This window comes from Gallus gallus, chromosome 2, assembly GCF_016699485.2.
Source record: "Gallus gallus isolate bGalGal1 chromosome 2, bGalGal1.mat.broiler.GRCg7b, whole genome shotgun sequence".
NCBI lineage: Eukaryota > Metazoa > Chordata > Aves > Galliformes > Phasianidae > Gallus > Gallus gallus.
The window spans coordinates 8298244-8320301 of record NC_052533.1 but is presented as its reverse complement, the minus strand read 5'-3'; the positions used below and the strand labels follow the sequence as shown (position 1 = coordinate 8320301).

The 22058-nt window shown below is 41.0% G+C and overlaps 1 long non-coding RNA gene across 2 annotated transcripts; it reads right to left on the bottom strand.

Moving 5' to 3' along the window:
• Window positions 1–4773: 4773 nt before the first annotated feature.
• Window positions 4774–21619, bottom strand: LOC112531939. 2 transcript variants are annotated; one of them, XR_003074122.3, is made up of 4 exons: window positions 21266–21619; window positions 17104–17186; window positions 6067–6176; window positions 4774–5141 (listed from the first exon to the last, which is right to left on the bottom strand). It is a non-coding gene; the product is annotated as an uncharacterized LOC112531939 (long non-coding RNA). The 2 variants fall into 2 exon arrangements; XR_003074121.3 differs by having other exon boundaries at window positions 4774–6176.
• Window positions 21620–22058: the final 439 nt, after the last annotated feature.

Here is a 22058-nt window from a genome sequence, read left to right as displayed (position 1 = left end):
CATAATGAATATTCATAATACTTATTATAGCATAATTAGTGAAGTAACAAGGGTTTGAAGATAGGAGTCTGGCAAGATCTGTACAAGAGAAAATGCCCCATCCCTGGAGGTGTCCAAGGCCAGGCTGCATGGGGCCCTGGGCAGCCTGGTCTGGTGCCTGATTTAGTGGGTGGCAACACTGTCCATGGCAGGGAGTTGAAACTAGATGGTCTTTGAGGTCCCTTCCAACCCAAGCCATTCTATGATTCTATGAAGAGAAAGAAATTTAATTTGTTTGCCTGACTGAGGTATGAGGGAAAGCAGACAAGCTTTAGGCATGAGGCCTTTAGGTAAATAGTGATAGAGAGATTACAACCTCCGAATTATGCTTATGGATCATATAAACTCCACATGGCTGGAATCAGAGGACACATTTCATATCAAGGGAAATTTTTAATAGAAACAACAAGTTGGTTTTGGTTCACCTTTATGGTTTTAAAACTGTGAGATGAAATATTTTTCCTACATCTGCAAAATATTTTGAATTTTGAAAATGTTTCTATCTGAAGTGCAATAAAAAGCAGGAGCTGCAATAAGTTGATGAGTCAATAATGAATAAACACAGTGTTTTGAATTGAAAATTTTGGCACATTTCAGTGCAGTTACTATTACTGATACATTTTTCCTGTGGATACACTGACATTTAAAAACCAATCTGTAATGAAGGGAAAAGAAAAAATAACATACATAGCATGTGGAAACAAAAGGCTCAGAATCAGAATTATTTTGCAGAAAAATCAGGTTTGAAAATGTATCTTTTTCTGGACAAAAGAGTGAAATAAAACAGTTCATCAACAGTGCTCATACTCACTTGCAGACCCAGCATATGTGTGTACCACTGACACAACACACAGTTGCCTTCTAAATACTTAATTAATTGTTAGGATGATAGTTAATAGTCGTCCCCAGATTTTCAATAACGGGACGATCCTCCTGTCAGTGCTGCTACTGCAAATCTTTTCTTCACCCTTGCAGTGCCCTTCCCTGTGCAACTGGGCATTTTCATTCCTCTATTTATTCCAATGAACTACAGAGACCCTGAGCATCTTTCTCTCTATTATTATGCAGATCTGCTTTTCTAGATTCTTGGTATTTTATTTATTGCACAAGCGTAACCCACTGGTAATCAATGACTACAATTACAAGACCTTGAACACAATGATAGAAGAAATAATATTTTATGTTTGGCTTGAAAATAAACAGCCCTCCATTAGCACATTTTGCTCACCATGACTACTGGTGATGAAGGAAGTCGTCCACCTTGACATCCCTTGAACCAGGCTACAGTACCACAAGGACTATATACACATTAAAAGACAACTAATTGATTAGGGATCTTTTAAAAAATTTGGGCCAGATCCTGAATCCCACATGCATCACACATTCAAAAAATGATTTTCCAAAAGACTCTGAGAATTTCTGCAAGATGCGTAGCACATGTCTGACCTTTTCCTGTCCCCATGAGGTTCCAGGTCCCTCCTCACTCTCAGCCCCATAGGCACTGGCCATCCGAGTCCTGATCCTGCCAGAGTCGGACTGCAGATGTGATGAACACTAGCTGCTGTCTTTGCCTGGTAGACATGTCCATCCAACACTGAATCTTTCACAAATTTTGCCTTCAGTAAAGAAGAGAGGAAGAAAAATAGAATAAGAAATCATGAAAACCATTTTTAGAGGGATTTTAAATTTGTGCTGCGCTTTCTGATTCAGAATTTGAGCTGCACTCTGTGTTTCAGATACAGTTGGACTTGTTATTAAGACAAGCAAAGATACAGTTGAAAAATGCTGCTAATAATCTGGATAATTACTTTCAAAATGATCTACATAATTCCTGAAATAGCTAAAATAGATACATTCAACATCCATAACAAAGAATAGTATTCAAAGCATTTATAAACTAAATACTGTTGCCACCACAGTCTCTTCAGACCTACCACCAATTTGATATATATTTTCAGACAAGCCCAGGAAAAATATGATTTGAAGGATCCATTAAAAGGGAAACTGCTATTCAACTTTGGTTGTTGATAGAGCCATAAAATATATATTTATATGCAGTTTTATATATACAAAATGAAACTCACATCCTACAGTATCTTACTGGAGCTCAGATGCAGCACATGACATATTATATCTGTGGAAATGGGATCTATAACCTAATGTATTCTTGCATCAAAGAATAATGTCTCATAAATAAATCATTACAGCCTGTCACATCTATGGTTTCACACTGTAGTGTATAAAATAATGTATTTTGAGATACGAGAGAAGGTGATTATCTAATGTTTCAACAAAAAAAGATTGTCCTGTGCTAATGCATGTGCTGTCTTAGAGGTGTTATTGCCTTACCGCTGTTCATTGAAGACTAATCCATCATATCAAAGGAGCGACAGCATTTCACTTTTAAAAAACTGACACAATTTGCACGCGGCTTTTCTCTTTCAGTAATTAAGAAATCAAATAAGCCTGAGTGAAACTATTTAAGAGGTTCTAGATATAATTAGAACACCTCATTCTCTCATAACTAATTCCTAATTAAAGTAATTTGTCTTTTTGCCCTTCTTTTCAAGGGTGAAGAGCAAGTGGTGATGAATGCTCAAAATCAGGAAAAGTGAAAATTGCAGTGTGTTGATTTGCAGTGATTGAGCGCGTTCCAGTTTTTAACAACCACCTTCGGCTGCAAAGCTAAATGAATCTCCAGCCTCTATTTACATTGAGAATGTGTGATCCAGAGCCTGACAATTGATAGAATCTGGAGACAAAAGGGCTGAAGTCTGAGTCTGAGTTCAAAAGTTGCCTATATTAAGCTTTGCACAGGGGGAAAAAATACAGTGAGACTGCACAGGAGAGAGAAGAAGTCTGAAATTTGCTCCACTGGGTGAAAATTGTCCTTTTAAAATTTTATTTGCAGCTGTGCCCAGATGATGACGGATTTATCATATGAACCAGGGATTAGTAAACAATGTGTACCCTATAAAGAGCAAAACAAGTCCTTGCTCATCACTGCACTTAATTGCAGTGGTTATATCAAAGCCATATAAAATTTAATCATCAACCACAAGTAAGATTTTGCCTTGCATGTGTGCTTGCTTCCCTGTTTTTCCACCTGTTTAAATGAAAGATTCTTGGAATATCACAATATGTAAATATTGTTTATGATGCAAAAATATGCTCTTTCATCTCCTGGCTGCTTTGATGTCGTGATATACAAAGCTTTTAGTGCCACCACCTACCTGACACACAAAGGTCTTATCTGATTCATAAACATGTGTGCCCAGTGCAAACAGGCTGTATCCAATAGATGATTTTTCTTTTCCTTGCAATGTTTTTTTAACAGACAGAAAGAGAAAGAAAGTGTAAATGACAGAACTGCTCAGGTGAAAAGATTATTTTAAGCATCAGGTAAAGATAAGCCCATTATGACAGAAGAAAAAGATGTAGGTCAGTATCGATCCTAAGAGGTTAGTTATATATATAGTCATCTCGTAAAATGTGTTTTAAAAGCTGAAACTTTTTTTAAAGACTTTTGATCCAAGTGGGAAATAAGCAGCAAGATCAGGTGCCCTCCTAAGACATACAAATATGCCTAATTAGCAGGAGAAGAAAGAGAAAAGCAGGAAGTGAGGTCAACACTGGAAACAGGGCAAACGGAGTCAGGGAGGGAATAAGGTGTAGGTAATAGTTAAAATTTGCGGCTCATTGGTAACAATTTTAAACCTAAAGGAGCAGCTTATTACAGGTTAATCCATGATATGTCTAATTTACAGCTATGTGTATGTGAATTTCTCATAAAACAACGGGATGGAGCTTCGGTCTGATGGAGCCTGAATTCTGCAAGGGGCAGCTGCTGTCTCCAGCTGAAAACACAATACTGTTTGAGAGAAGTGTTACAACTGCTAGCAAAGGTCCTCTGGGCTTTTTAGGGCAAATTAGGTCCCCATACCCTCAGGGATCCCACAGCTGTTCCCCCTGAGCACACAGAGCACCAAGATGTGTGCTGATGGCTGCAACAGCAGCATAGCAGGGCTTGATCTCAGCCACCTGAGAACAGAATTTGGCCATTTAATATCACACAATATCACATAAACTGCAAGAACTTCAAGGTGTAATGCTTCTTCTCTTTCTTCTTTCTCTCTTCTTTTTTTTTTTCCCTTTCCATTCCTTTTTTTTTTTTTTTTTTTTTTTCTCTGTATCCAGGAGCACCCTGGGAAATCCTTTCGTGTTCTTTATTTCCATCTAAGCCCTGGCTTGCTTTGAACAGCAGAGGTAATTGTGCGGGTGAACTTCAGAGATTTGAAGGGATCAAACTTGAAAGCCCCTGCCTGAAAGTGCAAGCTCCAACTGGAATGTTGTCAGGTGCTGTGAGACGGGACGTGGCGGTGCTGCCGTCGGAGGAATCCTTGCACAGGGACAGTCTGAACCTGCGCAGCGCTCCCTTTGCACAGCCCCTGCAGTTAGCAAGGCTCCCATAACCCACAGCAGTGCTCAAATGAGGCAGTACTGCCCTCTCTGATCTATAAATGGGTGTGTGTGATGATGTGACTTGATGAAGGTCATCTATGTCAGACAGTGGCAGAGGGTGAAGAAACCATCCTGATGTCTATTTTCAGGTTTTCCCTGAGCATCAGAGCAGAGAAGCCAAAGGGATGCAGGTCTACATCGTTTATGAGAGCTACATGTTCCTCTGGCTAGAAAATCCTGGGGGATTCAATAATAATAATAAAAAAAGAAGAATCAGGGAAGAACTGAGAAGAATATAATAGAAGTTTGCAGATGGGGAATTTCAGAAACCAGCAAAATTCACGGAAGGAGATTGTTACAAAACACAGCCTTTGCAATGGATTTATACATTCTTTTAAATTTTACACGACAGCCAAAACACTCCAGATACGCTTCCTCCCTCTGCCAGTTTTCCTCGATCTTCTCTTTGAGCACAGGTGAAGTTCCTCATGTTCCAAGACAGGGCAGGGTATGTTCTGCTGCCATTTCCCACACCCTTCTCATGCCGTATCTGACTATCAGCACTGCTGCAATCCAGGAAAACAGGAAACATCAGAGCCAGTTGGATTTTTCAACTCCTGAATGTGTTTTGTTCAGAGTTCCTTTGGAAAATAATCAGGAAAACAAAATATGTTTTTACAATTGTTTTTCCCCACTGGGTTTCAGACAACAGCAGCTATAACATGAAGTGAAAAATATATTTATTTCTTCTTCAATCAAAAATATTTGGCTTGACCAAGAAAATCTATCTTAGTAATCACATACTGTGTCAATGCCATCCATCTTCTTCTACAATAGCTATTGTCATCGATAGTGAAAGTTTGTTTCCTGTAGTAAGAAGCATGGGAGATGTCCTTTCTTGTTCCGTATTTTGTTCTGCTTTGCCCTGTCATAAGGCTATTAACTACACAGTTACGTTTCATTTTAAGATTCTCAGTTAACACTCCCTGTCTTTACACTGCAAACTGTTTCATCTTCTGAATTGCGATCTGCCAGTGGCTGATGCTGGCAACACAGCACAACGTACAGACTTCTGATCTCTTTTGGCCTGCAAGCTTTTCTTTCCTAACTGATGGATGAAAACCAATTCCCTGTGCAATTTGCTGAACTTTACTGTGGTTCTCAGTGCCATTTCAATTTATGCCTAATAGGTGGAGAATCACAGAATCACAGAATGTCCCCGAAGATCACTGAGCCCATCTCCTGGCTCCACTTGGGGCTCCCTAAGAATTAAACCAAAGACATGTGAATGCAAACTGATTCAGATGAAATCCATGACAGTCCTTCCACTTCCGGCCCTCTCATATGGGCAGACCCTTGCTTCATTCTCACTTACTATTGAATAAATAGTATACGACTTTTGTGGAATCAGCTAAGGATTAGTGTTCCACACTCACACTTGTTGCCATCCGTCTCTTTTCCAAATTATCCATTTCAGCCACTGTGTGTGTTGAAGAGGTGTAAAACATTGGTCTGATATGTGTGTGCTATTACAGGAAGAAATACAAGAGCAAACTCTCCTCTAACCCATTTGAATGCTTGTGAGACTGTTGGAGTTGTTGAGGTTCAAGGAATGCCATCTCCCAGGCTCCTCATTGTCATCTTCTTGGTATCTGAACATCTGGGGACAGCTGAGTCTGTGCAAGTTCAGTAGGAAAAGGAAAATTAGTCAAAAGTACATTTCTGCTCTGTAAGTGGTGTATTTAATTTCCAGCTATGGAACAAAACACAATTACCCATGGTCCATTTTTTCTGGGGTCAAGGCTGGCTAGATTGTTGTAATAATCGTAATAACACTCCCTCACTTGCTATTTACCTTGGGAGCTATTTGCTGTCCTTTGTCTGCATCTGACTGTTGTGTAGGGACTGTGCCACATCTTTGTGGTACAGCGTGTGTTTGGTTGCAGGGATCTTTTGTGTCAGAAAAGGTAAACTTTGCACTCACATAAATTCTGTACTAGCCAGGACACAGTGAGACCTATTCAGACTACTCACTTTCCTGATATATGTAGCCACATAATCATGGAATAAAGACTCTGCAAAGTATATAGTGTTTTAAAGATAATTTGTACTACAGCAGCGCATAGAGGAAGGGGTGCTTGGTATGAATTACATAGAAAAAGTATACTTCACCATGACCTGGGGATCAGTTGCAGATTCAACTCCAGTTTGGTTTGGCCAGATGTGCAAAAGCTAGGAGGAAGGTGTAGAAAGCACCAGTGTAACCATGTGAAACCAGGCTTTGAAAAATAAAGAACTGGCTCAAGATCACAGGACATGATCTATGGAAGAGAAAGAAGTTTTGCATGTATCTCCCGAATTGCTCTGTAGTGTAGTAACTAGTATTCCCTTTACTCCCTTGATGCTATATGGGATGTAAAATAATGCTCAGTTGCTGACCTCACATACAGCAAACTGACCCATTGTTTTCTAGGGAAATTCAGCCATGCAGAAAGGAAATGCTCAGACATCTAAATAGCAAAACCAAAGCACTTATGACCTTTTCTCCTGCCAAGATCAAAGCAGCAACTTATTTTCTCCTTTTTTCAAATTTTAGTGACATTAGCTAATGTCACTGCTAATGTCAACGTGCCAAGGTATCTTGGTGCCAACTGAACAGCCAGGACTGGTATTGCAAAGATACTAATGATGTGCTGCTGCTGTCTCAAAGGGATCCATGCTGCCAGGCGCTTGTGAAGGACAAGGAATAATTTGTACTTTGCATTGAGCCTTTCACTTGCTTGCAAAAGGTTGCCTGAGTGGAATGGGACACACATCATAAGCTCAACACTTCTTTCAAATTCCAAACATACTTTCCTAACTCCACTTATTACTAAAATCATGATTTTATCATTCAAGAGCCCTAGCAAATCAGCAGAGAAGAATGTAAGAAAATTCTACTACTGAGATCCTAGCCTTGTTGTTCACAGGAAGTTAAAGCGAAACTCTTACAAGCAGAGCAGAGATGCTTAACAGTCCTTGTGTGCTCACAAAGAAAATAGATTTTGTTTATCATTTAGATCAAAAGAACAGGCAGATTTTTATTGATTTTTGAGATACAGCACTGATCTTTGCCTCTGCGTCTAATGGCTGTGAGCACTGGGTGCTACAGTAATAGTGAGGAAATATAGCAATTTTACACTGTTAAATCTTTATCTTGACTGTCTCTAATTTATCCATCTTTAATAAACCCCACTGCTCTGCAGCTGGTAACTAAATCAGAGGCACAAGCACAACATGAAGAGGACAAACTGAAGCCTTCTCCACAAGATATGAGGAAAGGACATGACCTGCAAATACACTGCCGAAAAGGCTGTGTATATCTTAAATCTCAATAAATTGCTTATTGTGGTGATTTGGGATAGCGTGGTGGCACAGCACTGAGTTTCAGCAAAGAAGGAGCTATTCAGATTAGCTGCTCTCCAGGGCTGTGGGCCCAGCTCCCTCAGGATCCAATGAAAAAAAGGAATTTGTTCATACAGTATGAATAGAGTTTCTGCAAGTGAATCAAAATCTATTCATAGTGAATAGAATCATAGAATCACTAAGGTTGGAAAAGACCACTAAAATCTTCTAGTCCAACCATCAACTCATCCCCACCATGCCCACTGATCATGTCCCTCAGTGTCACATCTCCACAGTTCTGGAACACCTCCAGGGACAGTGACTACACCACCTTCCTGAGCAGCCTGTGCCACTGCAGCACCACTCCTGAGAAGAAAATTTTCCTAATATCCAATCTGAACATCTCCTGGCACTACTTACAGCCATTACCTCTTGACCTATTGCTGTTACCTGGGAGAATAGACCGACCTCCACCTCTTGTCTTGGTGGCAGTATTTGAATAGCTGGTCTTGCCATTTGCTTCTTGACTTCTTTGGTTGAAATGCCAGAAGAGACTTGTAATCCCACTTTGTGCAGTCTAAAATATGACCATAACTCTTTATCTTCTGAAGCTACTGCAGCTACTGAAAAAGGGTAGTAAATTACCATCTGACAATGGGAAAGGAAAAATGCTGTTCTAGACTCTCTGCTTTCAAAATGTTCTTCCTTACCTGAAAAGTTTACCTAGTTTATTCAATATTCATGCTTTTCAGACATGATGCCCTTGCTTCCTATGTTCAAATTGTAAGGAAGTATTATTGCCCAATGCCAGAAACTTGCAACTATTCTTTAATACGCTAGGTGCACTGACATATTTGCACTCAGACTCTTACATAAATTTCATTTTCCATTGAAACAAAAGATTGTACCTTTGCAGGTCATGAGGTCACCAAAAAGCCAACTACTATTTTGTTAAATTAAAGATCTGAATTTGTTCTGCAACAGGAAGGTTTGAGGGATTTCATAGACATGAATCAACTTGGATTTTTGAAAATTGGGGTATTTTTACTTCTCATTTTACTGGCATAACAGTGAAAGATGTACTTCCAGAAGACATATTTGTATATCTAACTTCTCACTTTTCATCACTGTCTATATGATAACTGTGACTGCAGTTTTTTTGCACTGGTAAAAGAGAATATCAGTTGTGCATCAGCTGTGCTCGTCATAAGAGACTCTTAAGTCTTAGCCAATGTGAATACAGAGGAGTCTATACTTTTGCACAGACAAAAGCTTCTGACCTTCTTTACTGGCAGAGTGAAAATGAGTGTTAGCCTCCTTGCTCAGGCAGCATTTCATCCTATGAGATCATTTTAGTTCCTTTTAATAACTTGTATTTGTTTTGTGAGGTATTTAGGAAGCGTTGGCAGGTAGGGTGCATGAGTGAAACTCTTTCTTATGTTAGAGCTATTTGGAATAGAAGACAATTGAGATTAGCTGATGACTGAGTATTCTTAGGGAATGAACTTCTCTCTTTGAAACTCTGAGCTCATGTGTTACTACATTTAACTCGCAGCTCTGTCAGGTTTACAACGGCACAGGGGCATGCAGGGTGCACGATGGCAGCAGCGATGGGGGATTCACTGGGTAACGCTGCAGGTGCACGTGTTGCTCATGGCAGCAGCTCCAGCCAGAAATGCTGCTTTTATCGAGGTCATAAATCATGTCAGCCCTCCTGAATACAGTTTTTCAAAAGGGTGAAGCCATGGCTTGTGTGCTGGATATTTATCTTGCTCTTCCTAATGCTTTCCCAAAAGCTCTCCTTGAAGGCGGTAAACAGTTCTTTTGGCCATAATTAGAACTAATTGATTGCTAGAGGGGTTTTAGACCTGTGTCAAACCAAAGGGACAGAGATGGGAAGAGGAGGCTGATTCCCAGGCTGTTTCCTTGGCCGTGTACGTGGGCACACATCATGGAAGGGATGAGTTCTATTGACCCAAGGCAGTGGTGCTCAGGTGTCTGGTGAGTGTGGTGGGAGCCTCTCTGTACTCTGCTGTGGCTGCAGAGACGATGTGAGCTTTGAACACTCACTCCACGCTCTGCAAAGTGGCAATGTGGCCCCTGCCATCCCCGAGGCTGGGCTGAAAGCTCTGAAGTTTGCAGAGAAACATGCTGCGTCAGGCACAACCAGGCTGGCCCCACATAAAGTCAATACTTGTGTGAAAACAAATAAAATCTTAGAGTACGAGGCAGAGGCTAAAGAATGCCTTCACCTCTTTCCTTCAAGCAACTATTTTGTTAACTTGAAAGACGGCAGGGGTGATCTTACTCCATTCTTTCTCTACAGGTCAAATACTTGTCATAGGAGACACCCTAGTTAATATTAAACTAAAAATTAATAGATTAGATAACTATTATATGCTTTTAGTGCCAATTAATTTAATAGCTGGTTTTTTTTGTTTTGTTTTGTTTTCTCTTTTTCTAGCAAGGTAGGTGAATATAGCAGCACAGTTTACTGTGTCTGTATGAGCTCTCAGATGGGTCTTTTGTGCTACAATTACCACCAATTGATTGGACTGACACATGTAATCCCCTTTGGATCACCCAACGATATGATGTCAGTAAGAAGTCCTTCAAACAGACTATTAAAAAGCACATTAAACATGTCCTTATTGTAAGCTTTATGCTAGCTTATGCTAAAATAACAGTGATACAGTGGTATTTGTTTGAAAATGAAAGGATTATATGGTCTTTGTAAAATGAGGAATTTAGTATTGGGAGGGGCAGTGGGATGGTGATTTATTTTTTGTTTATGTTCTTCCGAATCCTTTGATATGTCAACTTCTGTCACTAACCATTAGGCCACTTGTAATTTCTTGTATCAACGAAGATGAAATACATACTGCCTCCAATAATTTATGTCAAATATTGAAGGGCATGGATGGTAGTGCTTATTGTGAGATTATAATGAGAATTGAACTGGGGGCTTCAGAAATCCATAGGTAATTTATTGTTAAAGAGCACGCATGAATCACTCCGGCCTTTAATTGTCATGTGGATGCATTTTGCTTTCAGCTTGCGCTGGAAACAAATTGCTGAAATGGAATGATAACTCAGAAGAAAGATTTCACCATGACCCTTTGTACTTATTAATATAGTGCCAAGAGTGTAATGAGTGCCATGCCTTCTCTTGGGTCAGATTCTGGTGCGTAGTGAAAGGAATGCCTTGAAATTTGTATTGCTTTTCATGAAGAAGAAAAACATAAACAGCAGCATATACACCTCGCAAGCAAGGGATGAGAGTCAAAAAGATTTGTGGTATTTATAATACTGCACAATAAAGGTGACCAGGGGATTTTATAGGATGATTTAACACTGAACTGTGCAAAGAAATTAAGCCGTTCTGGAGATTTCTTTGTAACGCACCAACATCCTCATCATCCCTCTTTGCTCTGCTCTCTTTTTATCTTACAACGTCAAGGTAACACTCCAAAGTGGTTAACCAACTGCTGTGCATATCTTACATAGATGTGCTGCTTTAGATCATGCTGCTGCTCCCAGAGAGAGAAATTTCATTGTTAACCCGAATCTAGGTGTTTTTGTCAAAAAAAATCAAAGCTACCAGAAAATGGATATAAATTATTCGCAGGGTCTGGTTTTCTGACTGCTTTAATATCATGTAATCAAAGGACAGATTACTCAAAATTACTCCTCTTGAGTGCTTCAGTGTAGTCATCACAGCACTTCTCTGCGACTACTTCACAGTTTCTCATAATGTAAGAATTAGGGGCTACGCAGTGAAACTAGGAAACAGCAAGCTTAAAATATACAAAAAAAAAAAAAAGAAAGAAAAAAAAGGGGATTTGAAAGCATTTGAAAGCAGGATGTGTGATCAAAATGAGGTACAACTTGACACAGAAATTTATGGAAGCCAAAAGTATAAAGTGTAGAAGAATTTAACAAAGTCACGAAGGATAGATTCTCTGGTGACTTTTAAGCTAAATGGTCTTGATGTGGTCACTGTTTTTAGGAGTCCATTACCCAGAATGACTATGAAGAATGAATTACATTTGGGAAGGAGAACTCTGAATTTGATCTATCCATTTGCTCTTCCCCTGCTGACCACTACCAGAGACAGGACTCTGGCGTAAACTGCCTTTATGCTTTGTGGCTGCTCTTACATCCATAGAAAACTCTTGTAGCCATTATGAATAATGAAGTGTGTCTTTCACAGAATCACAGAATCGTACAGGTTGGAAGGGAGCTCTGGAGATCATCTAGTCCACCCTGACAACTCACCCACACCATGCCCCCTAACCATGCCCCTCAGTGCCACATCTCCACAGTTCTTGAACACCTCCAGGGACGGTGACTCCACGACCTCCTTGGGCAGCCTGTGTAACTGCAGCACTGCTCTTTCTCAGAAGAAGTTTTTCCTAATATCCAACCTGAACCTCCACTGGCGCAACTTTACCTCTCATGCTATCACTATGCTGTTACTCAGGATAGTAAAGAGGCAGTACACGGAAGATCTTTGATGTTTCATTCAAATTATTTATGGAGGAGGAACTATTTTCTAACAGATTTTTTTTTTTTTACATTAGTATGCTGTAAATTGCTTTGTCTATGAAGATATCAGAGCACTTACCAATCCAGAGTAGCTTTTCATAGAATACGTTCGCTACAAATAGCTATAGCACAGCCTAAACTGGACTGTTAGTTAATCCCAGATAAAATCCATCTCAGGTTCTCCTACAAATAGCACATGTTCAAGACCAAGCCCTGACACATCAGTGAGTAAACCTCAATAAGCTGCTTCAGGATAGTGCCACTACAACAGCTTCATAACACTTGCAAGTGCCAGTAAAGGATGCCGAAGTGTTGGTTTGCCAGGACTGGAACAGAGCAGCGACCACAGGTGCTTATTTTCCCTTTTTGTAGTTCATCGGTGTCATGCAACTGTTGGCTCAGTCAGCAGATGTGTCAGCTCTTGGAATAACAGCTACTTATGTAGGTTAGGTACAGTGCCAAAAGGTAAGTGTTATAAAGAGTAAAACTGTAAAGAATTATGAACATAAAGCCTGTGATAGTAAAGGTGACTCCTTAGCATTATGCGCCACAGCAACATATTTTACCAAGGGCAGGAAAAGTCAGCTTTATTTTCACCCCGTCACAAGCCGTAAGTGCTGAGCTATGTGCAATTTCCTGTTGGATTTAAATAGACACATTTCTGAGCCCTAATTTTTACTCTTTTCATCTCTAGTAAACAAATTGCCAATTAATAATTATGAATTGATCTCACATGGCACAAACCTGTGCAAAATAATGCAGTATCCCACTACCATGCTTTTGGTAGCACTGTGAGCACATCTGTATAGAAGTTATAGTTCAGAAAGGAGGAAAGCCCAGCACAGGACCCAGAACATGGTCAAGGACCAAGAGCACCTGACTCACAGGGAGAGGCTAAAGAAACGGTTTGTTTGGTCTGGCAAAGAGGATAAGGGGTAATGTAATAGCACCTACTTGACAGGGAGTTACAAAAAAATGACATAGCCAAACCTTTCTCAATGGTCCTAGACAATGTAACAAGGGGCGATGGCCACAGAGTGCAGCTTGGCATGCTCAGGTTGGACATTGGGAAAAAATGCACTTGAAGAGTGTTGCAGCACTGGAACAGGTGCCCAAGAGGTTGTGGAAACTGTCCTTGGAGAACTTTAAGACTCAGTTAGAAGTTAAGCACATCTGCAGCTGGCAAATGTCCCATGTCATGTGGGAGTTGCATGAGAGGCCTCCAGATCTTCCTCCCAACCACCATTTCTATCTACTCTTTCAACTCTCTGCTTTAATAATTTATACCTTAAAAGAGTGATTTGCACCTCTGCTTTTTGCACACTCTTAAGTTGGCCTCTCAACCCTGGAGATTTAGGGTAAGAAGTCAGTACTATTTCTTCCTTTCATTGTGCCTTGGATGAATCAATGAAGTGGTCATACTCAGAGGATGTCTGCCAGGAGTGAGCAGTGTTGTGAGAATGTGCTTGTGCTTGTGTATAAATCCAGCTGTCATGCCACTATCACTAACAGAATGCTTCTGATATGCTCAGGAGCAGAACTTTAGGTGTCTGCTGCTGTCAGTCACTGGCGTGGTTAGACAGCAGTACAGTGTTCATGGAGTTCAGATTTTGGATTTGGACAACTGATGAGCTTGCTCAGCTCTGTGCTTTAGCGAGTAATTTGGTTTAAATTCTTAGGAATTAATGTTTATGAAACCAGATGTAACTGAGTCCCAGTGCCTTTGCTATATAAATGGTCTGGGAATTTTTTCTTTGAAGAAGATGTAGCCTGATCCTCTGATCTGAATTCCTCCACAAAGGTAGTTCGAAGCCATCTGAAAGATGAGCCTCTATATATCCTCTCTGGAGCTTGATGCATTTTGGAGGCACAACTGGAGCAGAGCTTCCAGGTTCATCTCTGAGAGGAATCCAGCAAGCATATAACAAAACTTGATGTAGGGAACTGCTTTAGCAGGGATTGGACTAGATGATCTTAGAGGTCTTTTCCAGCCTTAATGATTCTATGATTCTATGATTTTATCCTACCTAAACTGTCTGTAGCAAAGATGTAACTCACCTTCCTGGGAGCACGAGAGGAAATCCCTGCTCCTGTGTTAATGCAGTGTAACTGAAAACAAAATTTTCAAGAGAACAAATTGCTGGCTGAAATGCCCAGTAAGGGTTACCCATCATCACTCTTACTTCAAAAAATATGAGGTTCTGATAAAGAAGGTGAGAAAGCAATACATTTTACAAGACAATGCCTAAGCTGCAGTTAGCACAGATGGAGATAAAATTCTCTCACTTGAAGAAGACTTTTAGAGAAGTTATGGATACCCCATCCCTGGAGGTGGTCAAGGCCAGGTTGGTTGCAGCCCTGAGCAGCCTGGTCTGCTGGATGACAACCCTGTCCATGATGGAGGGATTGGAGCTTGATGATCTTTAAGGTCTCTTCCAACCTAATTCATTCTACAACTCTAATGGCATCAAGACCTGTGTCTTGAGTTCTGCACAGCCTGAGTGTGATTCATACTGGAAGTGTACCTCCGTGTCCATCTGGCTGACTGGGTACTGCAGGGATGCAGAGTGCTGAAAGGGTGCTCTCAAGGAGATAGTTCATCTCCACAATGTAACGGAGACTGGGGAGGGAGAGAAAAAAAGGATAAATACTTAATAAAGAGAACCGGAAATTACTTATAGAAAGTGTTGGAGAGATTCAGGTGCCAAAATGTAAACATGTCACGTCAGTTTTGATGCCTGAGGCCACCTGAGACATCCCCATGGGACAGATATGACACATGATCTATGGAAGACCTGCTCCTGGAACAGCAGCTGGGGGCCAGATGCAGGACCCTAAGGCATCAGGAATGGCACTAGACATCAGTGTTTAGGCAGCTGAATCCCACCCTATGCTTCCAGACTTGTGATGAATACACCTCCTTTTAATTGCCTCGGACTCAAATCCTGGGTTCTTGCGGTGCTTTCCCTAGGGCTCAGCAGTGTGTGGTAGCAGCAGATTTCACTGGTTTAACTTGGATAGAGTTGTTACAGTCCTTTGTTATGTATTTTAAAATTGGTTTTAGGCTATAAAATCATGAAGCAGTTTCTGCTTTCATAGTCTGCACGCGTAATCCAGGTGAGACCAAAGGCTTTTCTTCCCCACAAGATGTTGATGTGATTACTCCAAATCCTGTCTCCTTTGAATCCCCATTCTGTCACAGTTTCCCATTAGGGGCCTGTTGTCAAATAGCCAGCTCTGCTCTGAACAGCACTGGAAAACGTATCGCTGCTGCTGTTGTGCTCTTAGATGGCTAAACAGGAACTGAGCTGATAGAAATATACTCATCCTCTGCTGAACTGCACATCTCTCTTCATCTCTGTGTGATTCTCTGGGATGTTTGGTGAGGAAGGAGAATGCTCACAGTACATGGGGAAAAGAAAAGCAGGAAGGGACTGAGTGGCTCATACAGTAAACATGAGGCTGCGAGGAGGGAAACATTCCTCCCGTTTGGATGATGTGGTCCCTCCTTGTGGAAAGGTTAGAAAACATCCAGCAGAAAAGGAAAGCTTTGCAGGGAGGGCATGTTTGCACCCCATGCCATGCAGGGGTGGAGGCTCTGGCTTTGCTCCAATGCAATTGCAATACCGACAGCGCCTGCATAATAACACAGGTTTTGGGGGTGAGACAGGGACAAAAATGTTTTCCTAGCTTCATACATTAATATATATGTAGATGGATAGATGCTGATAGTATTACATTTTTTTAACTCTTTCTGGGGCACCTTATTTAAAGATTTCTTGAGCTAAAACTGGATGGAGCATAGGTGGTGAAATGGTGTTGGCTGTTATAGAATCAAAGAATCATTACAGCTGGAAAAGATCTCTAAGATCATCTGTCCAAACGTCAAATCATCCCCACTGTGCCCACTAAACCACATCTCTCAGTGCCACATCTCCATGTTTATTAAACATCTCCAGGGATGGTGATTCTATCACCTCCATGTGTCGCCTGTTCCAATTCCTCACTACTCTTTCTATGAAGAAATTTTTTCCTAAAATCCAACCTCAGCCTCCTCTGGTGCAACATAAGGCCATTATCTCTCATCCTCTGTCATGCTTGGTATGTGTTTTGGCATCTGCAAGGAAGGCCAGGAAGATGAGCTGGTAAGGGAGAAGTGAGAAGAGACAATGACAGAAGGGGAATTGGAAAAAAGCTGTTAAGGTTTGGAAGGACTGGGCTCAGCTTTCTTCCAGCGACATATGCAGGGAGATGGACACATTTGTCATATACTGAGATACTTTGGAGTAAAAAATGAATGAAAACACATGAGTTTTGGAACCTAATTTTCAGTCAGGAAGTATAACAGTAAAGAGGTGTGAGGGAGCTGAAATATGCATAATCCTTTGCTCTCCGTGTTTCTCTGCACCTCAGTTTTCTTTTCTGATGAACACAGACTCTGAGTGTTGTGCATGGGATTAAATCTCAAGGTTCCTACATGTGAAATTCCTGTTGTAGGTGTTAACAACTGTGATTGAGAGGTTTAGAGGGAGCAGCAGCCAAACGCTAGCAAGCAAGCACTTAATGCATCATCAGAAACACTTGCCAGCAGTTTTAGAAATGCTCTGGATTAACTTAAACATATGAAAATAAAAGACTGTGGATATATTGATACCCTTTCAAAGTACTTACATGTTGCTGTACACTTTGATATCCATTCCCCACTGATTTTATTGCACAAGTTGTTCTCACATCTCACTAGGTTTCTCCAGAGCCTAAGAAAAATGAAATCCAGATGTCTCCAAAGTTTCTGGAGGAAGCAACAGCTCAGGAGCTCTTGTAGACAGACGCAGTTGCAGTTGCTGAGCCCACAGCTAATGCCCCCCTTGGTTTTGAGAGAAACAGGTAATGTCAAGTCTAACAAGGTGTTGGCAGTCAGGAGCAGTCTTCAGAGCAGATGTATGCCTTACAGCTTTGTTACTTAGGCACCAAAGTGAAGGACTGTCTCCAACTCCTATTTATCACCACTTCTCTGAGCACTTTGTCAGGCTTAGCTCTCAAGACAGGATGTATGGTAACTGTTCTTATTGTGAAATGACAGAAAAGCTCCAGAAAACAATTGCAGCACATTCCCTTCACTCCATACCTCTTCCTCTAGGGATCTGCAGGTTTAATGAAGAGCAAGCTGCGATTTCATTATTGCTTTAAGCAAAGCTCTGTACAAGCTGCAGCTGAAAGATAGAGGAGTCCCTATTCCTCCCTCCAAATTCTAGTTCCTGCTGTCTCCACTGCATGCATACTCATGCAAACATCCATGAAAGCTGAAACACTAGTGGGGCTGATGTGTCCTATCCCTGGAGGCATTCAAAGCCAGGCTGGGTAGTGCCCTAGGCAGCATGATCTGGTGCCTGATTTAGTGTGTGGTAGCCCTGATTGCAGCAGGAGATTGGAACTAGATGGTCTTTGAGGTCCAATCCAACTCAAGCCATTTTATCATTCTGTGATACTACGATTCCATAATTCTATGATTCTACGAAAACTTCCCTGCTACCCCACTGATTTTAGGGGACTCATCCATCTCATCACCTGCCTGCAAGAATGCTGGTCTTGGTGCCCAGGGAGCCTGAAGCGGGAGGGAAGTGAGAGAAGGAAGGAAACCTCTTGTGACGACAGCCTTCAGTTACATCTGCCTAAAACAATCTCATCCTCCAGCCTCAGCTGCTTTGCGCTGTTTACTGTGCATCTGTGAAACACCCTAACTAAAATCTGTTTCACTCTGAGTTCTTCTCACTCTCTTTGGACTTTAAAAATTGTTTTTATAACAATAACATGCTGCATTTAAAGCCTAAGGGCTACACATTTGAACACAAATGTACTCTGACTTTACACGTGTGCTTTTTGATGTTCCACTCCTTGGTTTGCTTTAAAGAGCTGGAGGGTTCATCTTGAAAGAGCTGAAGTCTCCTGATTGCATTACTTGGTTAGGTTGTCCTGCTGTCTTCTGTGGACTTGACATGTGATCCTACATGACTCTCCGATCACGTGCCCTTGCTGACTCTGTGTCTGCTACTGCCAAGTCAATATATTGCCCTACAAATGGAGAGAGTGAAAATAATCCAGCCATTCAATTCTACTGCATGTTCAACCTCACATCTTCATTTCAGCCTTCGTGGTGTCATTACGATCCTGCTTAGTGGCTGCTGAACGTAAGTGGTTTGGATGAAATTGCCTGCTCAGCAGTGACACTGCAATCTAGAAACTGAACTAGGAAAATATGCCCCATTCCCTCCCTGAGGTCTCCCTGTTGCCCTCCATCCGTAATGCTATTCTGGGGTTGTTGGAGATCTGTCTATCCAGAAGAACAGATAAGATACTTTTACAACTTCTCACTTACTTTTCTTTTACCAGACTTACTAGAAAACTGGAGCTTCAGTGATTTTAATTGCTTGACCTTTTGGCACATTATCTGCAGAGCTGATCTTTATGATTGCACAGGAAGGGAAGGCCAGCTCTATGAATATTTGAATTACTTCACTTTATTCTCTCTTTGTCAAGGTTTTACCTACTCCTGATTAATTGCTGTATAGCAGAAAGAACAAGAAACTTATTATGCCCCAAAACTTTTGGGTCTGGGCTTGCTGAATGAGTTCCTTTTCTGGTTTGTGTATTTAGTGATTTTGTATTTTTTCTTTCACTTACAGATGAGCACCTGTACAGTAACAGAGCCTGCTAAGTTTCAGTCCTGAGCTCTGAAATCTACCGTTAGTGCTGACCTGTGTATGCTGCATAACTCAGGGGGTGTTCTGCCTGCGAATTATCTTATTGACAGCAGATCTATTAATAGTCCCATAAGCATAAGAGAGGGCTAGCTCAGAGCACATGTAAGTTTGAGAACAGCCATTGAGGAGAGTGGTGCATGTTGGCTCTTCCTCCTAAGATGATGAGTGCTGTAACAGCAGCCAGGAGTGCCATTGTCACATCATCCATCAACTGCCTTCCGTCCCTCTTAGCTGAACCCATGAATCAAGCAACTGTGGTTAAAAAGCAATAAAATTAAAAGTTGTAATGGGGAGTCATTGACAAAAGGGTTACAATGCGCTGGCCATATATCTTTTAACTAGCTAAATATAACCATGGGTTTCCATAAGTTCAAAGAGTGGTGGCCTGGAGATGAATACAACTGTTCCAACAGAGTTCTGGGCCAAGAGCCAGAAGATTGTTAAAACACCTTAGAACATGCTTATTCCCTCTTAGAACATTTTTTGGTGCTTGCTCTATTAGTATGGATTTTATTTCCCCACCAAACGTGTTCTCTGCCTTTGAACCATAAACAATAATGGCACATCTGTCTCTAGGCTGCTGTGCTTTGAAAACCAATGCTAAGGACAGAGGGGTAGATTTTCAAAGCTGTGCGTGGGAGTTTGTACCAGGAGTCTAGCCAAATATTTTTCACTCATACTCATCCCTGAGCCTAACCTTTCCTCACTCATTAGAGTGGTTCTGTTTGCTCTGCCCACATGGGGACATTTCAGAGAGCTTTTACCTCCAGGGACAGAGTTTCAGCTGGCCAGAAAAGCCTATAAATAGGGTTTCACTGGTGACCTTTCAGATCTAGAGATGGATCTTTCCTCTGATCTTTTTTATTTTACATTTCTGGCTTTGTCTATGTTTGTGTGTGATTCTTAGTTTCTGCTGAATTATTTATCATTAGGTTGTGATGCATCTAAAACCCCCGATAACATGCAGACAGGTGGTGTGAAGTGATTGCTGCCTCATATGCTGCCTCATATGCTGCTCAAAACTGAATCAGTGTTACTTTGCATCCACCTGTTTTCTGTGCTGGGAAGCTAGATGGTGGCCTGGAGGGAACCATGCAATGTTGTGCTGTGCCCCTACTGCTGCTGTGATAAAGAAGTAAATAAGTCCTAAATTAGCAACAGCCTCCTTGGGTGCTGAGTACTGCTGGCAATGATCCCTGGTTGTGTAAATCAGCACCTCTCCATTGTGGTTTCATGAGAGCTCTAGCTGGCTAGAAACAAAATATAACCCTTCAATAGTATGAATAGCCAACACACAGGGACATGGGAAGCTTTCAGTCGTAAAGATTGGTCAGGCAACAGGGAATGGCTTTGTTTTTAGGTTTTCTCTTCCTTTTTTTATGAAGTTCCTCTGACAAGTGGAATATGTAACTATGCAGACTTTTCTCATTATTCCAATTTGGCCATTATTTACCATTCAGTGAATGTATCTCAGTCTGTCACTGTCTGTGTTTTGGAAGGGCTGTTCAAATTTCCCCTTCCAAAATCTCCTAGTGCTTCTTCACAGACACAGCACATGGATATTTGCTGTATCACAACAAACTTCCCTTCCAGTTACTACTGTTCTGAGGCTTATTTGATTTCGAAGCACTTTTTGCCATGGGGGCGTTATCATTTTTCACAGTTGAGAATCTCCTTTGATGAAGTCAGCTCAAAGTTCTATCTTTGGGTGGTTTCCCAGGAAAAACCTTTTGGCTACTAGCAATTTTCCATTTAAAAAATGTTTGCCAGTTGAATTCAATTAGTGTCCTTGGAAACTTCTCATCTTTACAGATACCATCACTCTAGGATTTTCACTGCTGGATCTCAGGCATCTTTCTGTCTTATCGAAAGCTGATAGAAGCCTTATACTGAAATTCTATTCCATTGTGGCTTTACCAGGACTTCTTTTTCACATAAATATCAAGACGCAAAGAAAGAAAAACTTGGGGATCACCAAGCTAGCCAAGGTGAGAATGCTTGAACTGGGGAAATAAAGGCTTATGTGAATAGTCTTTGGCACAAATAAAAAAAATAATCTGAATGCAAACACTTACGAAGTTCGCTCATGAGGTCCTGGTTCCTGGAATGGGAAGGATGTGATTTCCTGGTTTGCCGAACACATTCAGAACCCACATGTCATCTCCTTGAAATCAGCCCAGTCCCATTTACATATTTTCACTGTCTCCAGTTGCTCAGAGTTTTTCACATAGCAGAGAAAGTGTCCTGTATGCATGGCAGATGATGTAAGATAGTTTAAGCCTTTATGCGTTTTTCCAGTCAATCAATCTCACAGAGTTCCTGAGTAGATCCTCTACTTCTCCTCGGTAATAGACACATATATCATTAAATTGTAAGAACGGATAATGAGCAGGTCTCCAAATGGCATGAGGCCCTCCATTTTCTGACATGAGAACTCATCCCTCCTACCTGTTATTAAATAAGCCTTGCAACAATATGTTAATATTATTAAATATACTGCACCTCATTTGTTAACAACTTGGGAAATTCATTGGGCAAGGCATTAGTATGCTGGGGAAGGAAGGCATGTGAATCTTTTTATATTATTATTAGTTTCTTTCTTTGCTACTGGTTGTATCAGTTCCTTATCAGTTAAGTGCAGGAGCGTAACAATGGGTTCTCTCAGCAAAGCGCTCTCTCTTCGTTGGGTGAGGTTAAAGAACAAACATATTACCGTGAGCTTTTAAAAGCTTGATTTCAATTACATGGTAGTAGGGCAAAGCTCTCAAACACACAAAACTTTGACTTTGTTAAGACTGTGACCTCCCAGGTACATGTGCTTTAAGGAGAAAAAATGTACTTGACATGTCCCACCGCTGTTTCCACGCA